This window comes from Callorhinus ursinus, unplaced genomic scaffold, assembly GCF_003265705.2.
Source record: "Callorhinus ursinus isolate GAN/ISIS: 27379988/994484 unplaced genomic scaffold, GSC_fseal_2.0 scaffold40, whole genome shotgun sequence".
Classification (NCBI taxonomy): Eukaryota; Metazoa; Chordata; class Mammalia; order Carnivora; family Otariidae; genus Callorhinus; species Callorhinus ursinus.
Window position 1 is genome coordinate 4,535,296 of NW_027397102.1, and position 6,216 is coordinate 4,541,511.

Consider the following 6,216-nt stretch of genomic DNA (forward strand, 5'->3'; position numbering starts at 1 on the left):
ATAGCTTGAAGTCAGGCAATGTGATGCCCCAGCTTTGATTTTCTTTTTCAACATTCCCTTGGCGATTCAGGGTCTTTTCTGGTTCCATACAAATTTTACGATTGTTGGTTCCAGCCCCTTGAAAAATGCCAATGGTATTTTAATAGGGATGGCATTGAAAGTGTAAATTGCACTGGACAGGATAGACATTTTAAAACTATTTATTCTTCCAATCCATGAATATGGAATATTTTTCCACCTTTTTGTGTCTTCCTCAATTTCTTTCATAAGTGTTCTGTAGTTTCTAGAGTAGAGATCCTTTACCTCTTTCATTATGTTTATTCCTATGTATCTTATGGTTTTGTTGCTCTTGTAAATTGAATCAATTCCTTAATTTCTCTTTCTACAGTTACATTATTAGTGTATAGGAGAGCAACTGATTTCTGTGCATTCATTTTGTATCCTGCCACATTTGCTGAATTGCTATATGAGTTCTAGTAATTTGGGGATGGAGTCTTTTGGGTTTTCCACATAAAGTATCATGTCATCTGTGAAGAGGGAGAGTTTGACTTCTTTACCAATTTGGATGACTTTTATTTCTTTTTGTTGTCTGATTGCTGAGGCTAGGACTTCTAGCACAATGTTGAACAATAGTGGTGAGAGAGGGCATCCCTGTTGTGTTCCTGACCAGAGTTTTTCCCCATTGATAATGATATTCGATGTGGGCTTTTCATAGATGGTTTTTATGATATTGAGGAATGTTCCCTCTATCCATATACTCTGAAGAGTTTTAATCAGGAATGGATGTTGTATTTTGTCAAATGTTTTTTCCACATCAATTGAGAGGATCATATGGTTCTTGTCTTTTCTTTTATTGTTGTGCTCTATCATATTGATTGATTTGTGAATGTTGAACCACTCTTGCATTCCAGGAATAAAACCCACTTGATCATGGTGAATAATCCTTTTAATGTACTGTTGGATCCTATTGGCCAGGATCTTGTTGAGTATTTTGGCATCCATGTTCATCTGGGATATTGGTCTGTAATTCTCCTTTTTGATGGGATCTTTGCCTGGTTTTGGGATCAGAGTAATGCTGACCTCATAGAAGGAGTTTGGAGGTTTTCCTTCTGTTTCTATTTTTTTGGAACAGCTTCAGTAGAATAGATATTTCTTCTTTAAATGTTTGGTAGAAGTCTCCTGGGAAGCCATCTGGCCCTGGACTTTTGTTTTTTGGAAGGATTTTGATTACTGCTTCAATTTCGTTACTGGTTATTGGTCTATTCAGATTGTCTATTTCTTCCTGTTTCAGTCTTGGTAGTTTGTAAGTTTCCAGGAAGGCATCCATTTCTTCCAGGTTGCTTAATTTGTTGGCACATAGCTGCTGGTAATAATATCTAATAATTGTTTCTATTTCCTTGGTGTTACTCTTGATCTCTCCCCTTTCGTTCATGATTTTATTATTTTGGTTCCTCTCTCTTTTCTTTTGGATAAGTTTGGCCAGTGGTTTATTGATCTTATTAATTCTTTCAAAGAACGAGGTTCTAATTTCATTGATCTGTTCTACTGTTTTTCTGTTTTCTATTTCATTGGTTTCTGCTCTAATCTTTATGATTTCTTTTCTCCTGCTTGGTTTAGGTTTTATTTGCTCTTCTTTCTCCATCTCCTTTAGGTATAAGGTTAGCTTGTGCATTTGGGATTTTTCTAGTTTTCTGAGAGAGGCTTGGATGGGTATGTATTTCCCTCTTAGGACCGCCTTTGCAGTATACCATATGTTTTGGACCAAAGTGTTTCAATTCTTATTAGATTCTATGAATTGTTTAAGTTCTTCTTTAATTTCCTGGTTGACCCAATCATTCTTTAGCAAGATGCTCTTTAACTTCCAAGTGTTTGAATTCCTTCCAAATTATTTCTTGTGATTGAGTCCCAGTTTCAAGACACTGTGGTCTGATAACATGTAGGGAATAATCTCAATCTTTTGGTACTGGCTGAGACCTGAATTTTGACCCAGTATGTGGTCTATTCTGGAGAAAGTTCCGTGTGCATTCGAGAAGAATGAGTATTCTGTTGTTTTAGGGTTTAATGTTCTGTATATATCTATGAAGTCCATCTGGTCCAATGTGTCATTCAAAGCTCGTGTTTCTTTGTTGATTTTCTGTTTAGATGATCTGTCCAGGGGCATATGGGTGGCTCAGTCGTTAACTGTCTGCCTGAGGCACAGGTCATGATCCCAGCATCCTGGGATTGAGCCCTGCATTGGGCTCCCTGCTTAGCGGGAAGCTTGCTTCTCCCTCTCCCACTCTTCCGGCTTGTGTTCCCACTCTCACTCTCTCTCTCTCTCTCTCTGTCAAATAAATAAATACAATCTTAAAAAAAAATGATGGTCTGTCCAATGCTGAGAGTGGAGTGTTAAAATCTCCTACTATTGTATCATTGTTGATTTGATTTTTTATTTTAGGTAATAGTTGGTTTATGTAGTTGGCTGCTCCTATTTTGGGGGCATTGATATTTACAATTGTTAGGTTTTCTTGCTGGATAGACCCTTTAAGAATGATATAGTATCCCTCTGGATCTCTTATTGCAGTCTTTGGTTTAAATTCTAATTTGTCTGATATAAGAATTGCTACCCCAGCTTTCTTTTGAGGTCTGTTGGCATGATAAATTGTTCTCCATCCCCTCACTTTCAGTCTGGAGGTGTCTTTAGGTTCAAAATGAGACTCTTGTAGACAGCATATGGATGGGTCCAGTCCTTTTATCCAATCTTTTATCCCTTTGTCGTTTCATGGAAACATTTAGGTCATTCATGTTGAGAGTTACTACTGAAAGATATGTATTCATTGCCATCCTATTGTCAGTTTCTATGGATTGTCTCTGTAAATTCCTGGTCTATATTACTCTTGGGATCTTTCTTCTTTTATAGAATCCCCCTTAGTATTTCTTGCATGGCTGGCTTGGTGGTCACATATTCTTTCAGTTTCTGCCGGTCCTTGAAGCTCTTTATCTCACCATCTGATCTGAATGACAACCTTGCTGGATAAAGTATTCTTGGCTGTATGTTCTTATTTAGTACCCTTAATATGTCTTGCCAGCCCTTTCTGGCTTGCCAGGTCTCTGTGGATAGGTCTGACATTATTCTGATGTTCCTCCCTCTGTCCATAAGAAATCTCTTCCCTCTAGCTGCTCTCAGGATGTCTTCCTTGGTTCTAAGATTTGCAAGTTTTACTATTACATGCTGGGGCATTGGTCTATTCTCCTTGATCTTGGGAGGGGTCCTCTCTGCCTCTAGGACACAAATGTTTGTTTCATTCCCCAGATTAAAGAAGTTCTCAACTATAATTTGCTCAAATATACCTTCTAGTCCTTTTTCTCTCCACCCCCTCAGGGATCTCAATAGTTCTAACAATAAAACATTTCATGGCATCGTTAATCTCTCTAAGTCTGTTCTCATGGATTTTATGCTGTTTGTCCCAGGCCTCCTCCTGTTCTTTCCTTTCTCTCAGTTTATCTTCTAGATCACTAATTTGTTCTTCTGCCTCATTTACCCTACTGTTAGAGTGTCCAGGTTAGACTGCATCTCATTCATAGCATTTTAAGTTTGGCCTGATTAGCTCTCATTTCTGCCCTTAGGGACTCTATATTGCCACTAATGGTTTTCTTGAGCCTAGCTATTGATTTCATAATTGCTACCCTGAAGTCTATTTCTGATATCTTGCTTATATCCATATCCATTAGGTCTGTGGGAGAGGCTATTGTCTCTGGTTCTTTTCTTTGTCGGGAGTTTCCTCATCCTAGTCATTCTGTTGAGGGGTGCTTGAGGGGATATAGAGTCCAAAATATCAACCATAATCCAGGCAAGATGCACTCTGAGAAAATCCAGAGTGGTCGGAAGCCACCACCAAAAAAACACAGCCAAAATGAAACCCAAGAATAAAATTTATAAAATTAAAAAAATTAAAAAATAAATTAAAGATTAAAGAATAAAAAAAGGTGGGGTGGGGGAGGGGGTTATAATCTCTCAATGTGGGCAAGGTAGGGTGTTTCAGTTATTCTTGGGTGTGTTTTGTTCTCTTTGTTAAAGGACACTACTTCCCAGAGTTACAGGGAAAATAAAACTGGTATATATAAAGGTAATATTAAATAGGGAAAAAAGGACTACATTGAAGCTTATATCTATATAAAAAATATATAGAGAGAAATGTGAAAAAGTAAAAGTTAAAAAGCTACTAGGAGAGGTTATATTAAACATCTAGTTGAAATGAGAAATAGGTAAAAAGAAAAAACAGAGAAGAAACATGAAAAAGAATAAAAAGAAAAAAAAAGTTGTACCTGAGAAATACACAAGCCATGAGGCAATACCTAGAGCTCAATATACTATTTTCCCCTGGTGTTGGGATTTTACAGTTTTATGGGGACACTAGGGTTGTCATCCTCTTGTTCTTCCAGCTTTTCTTCTGGGGGAGGGGCCTGCTGCGTGGTTTTTCAAGCCACCCTGCCTGGGCGGAGTTGCCCTGCCCCCATCAGGGGGCTGGGATCCTTGGAAACTGGTCTTTTGGGCTTTTGTTCTCTGACAGCTTTTTGCGCCTTTTCAGAGGGTCAGAGCAAAGGAAAATGTCCACACCTGGACCTCTGCCCCAGGGCAGAGAAATCACAGTCTGCTCTTCTCTGAACCATCCAGAACACACAGTCTCGCTTTCTGTAAGCACTGCTGAAAACCGCAGCCTCCCATGGGAGGTGCACACCCCCAACAAGCCTCTCATCTGTTGACTCTGGCCCTGCTTGTCTCTGTTCTTTGTGCTTCCAAAGCCCTGAGCAGTCCCAGGTCTGTGTGTGCGGTGGCAGAGATGGGGATGGCTGGCCTCAGGCCCATGTGTGCACACATACCGTCTCAGCTCCTGGATCCTGTTTGAGGACTGTTATCAGGCCCTTCCCATCCCACCACTATTGCTCTGCAAGTTATCACTGGGAAGCTTTTGCACTTGGGTGTTACATCACTTTCCAGGGGCCAGCTTATAGTGGCTCCCTCCCTCTTCTGTTTATCTTCCCATATCTGCCCACAGAATCACAACTCTGCTCTTCATACTTTGTAACAGCTGATTTTCTGCTTGTAGAGATCCATATATATATTGTTACATCTCAGGCTGATTTTGTGGGTGTTCAGAATGGTTTGGTAGGTATCCAGCTAAATTCAGGGGACTGGTTGAAACAGAGTCCCCTACTCCTCTGCCATCTTGCCCCCCCCAAAAAATCTCTTTTTAGCAATTTTTATTGAAGAACACTACTATCAATCAGTGATTTCTATTAGTTTTTTTTTTAAAGATTTTATTTATTTATTTGACAGAGACACAGCGAGAGAGGGAACACAAGCAAGGGGAGAGGGAGAAGCAGGCTTCCCGCGGAGCAGGGAGCCCGATGCGGGGCTTGATCCCAGGACCCTGGGATCATGACCCGAGCTGAAGGCAGACGCTTAACCGACTGAGCCACCCAGGCCCCTCTCTATTAATTATTTTTATTTGAGATTGTCTTAATTTTTCCTTCATTTTGAACGATAGTTTTTCTGGATATATTAATATTTAGGTTAATCTTTTTTCATTCATTTTTTAAAGTTTTTCAAAAGTTTATGGAGCCAATAAGGCATATAAATTGTGTGCTGGCAGACATTAAGACCTACTTTTTCTTACTGAAGAAAATGGAACATGTTTTATTAAAATTTGACAATCGAGAGTAAAGGGTACTGAAATTAAAACACCAACTAAAACAAAAACAACCAAAAATTAAAAAAAAAATGTTACTCAACTTGGAAGGAAGAATAGAACCAAGGCATAAAGGGGAGGTTAAATAGGGGTTCCTCAATCTCAAAAACCTTTAGGACAAGAAGTTCTGGCCATTTGTGAGCAATGGTTTACACAACCAATCCCAATTCAAGAATCTAAATTTACAGCAGTAGAAAAACAAAAATAATTCCAAATTCATTTCTGGGCATATTGCAAAGGGAAGCTTGAAAGTATTCATAATACACAGGCTTGTCTGTTTCAGGGAAAATGACATATTGCTGTAATTCTTCCTGCTATTATATTCAAAGAAAAAATGATACACTTTTGCAAATATTTAGAAATACCTCATTTTCATTCTTATTTTTAGTATGGGATTGACTTTTTAAAATAAGGGCTATATCTATAATGAATACAGAACTTCAGCTCACACCTTTCTAATATTCCATTCACCTCCAACCCAGTCAAT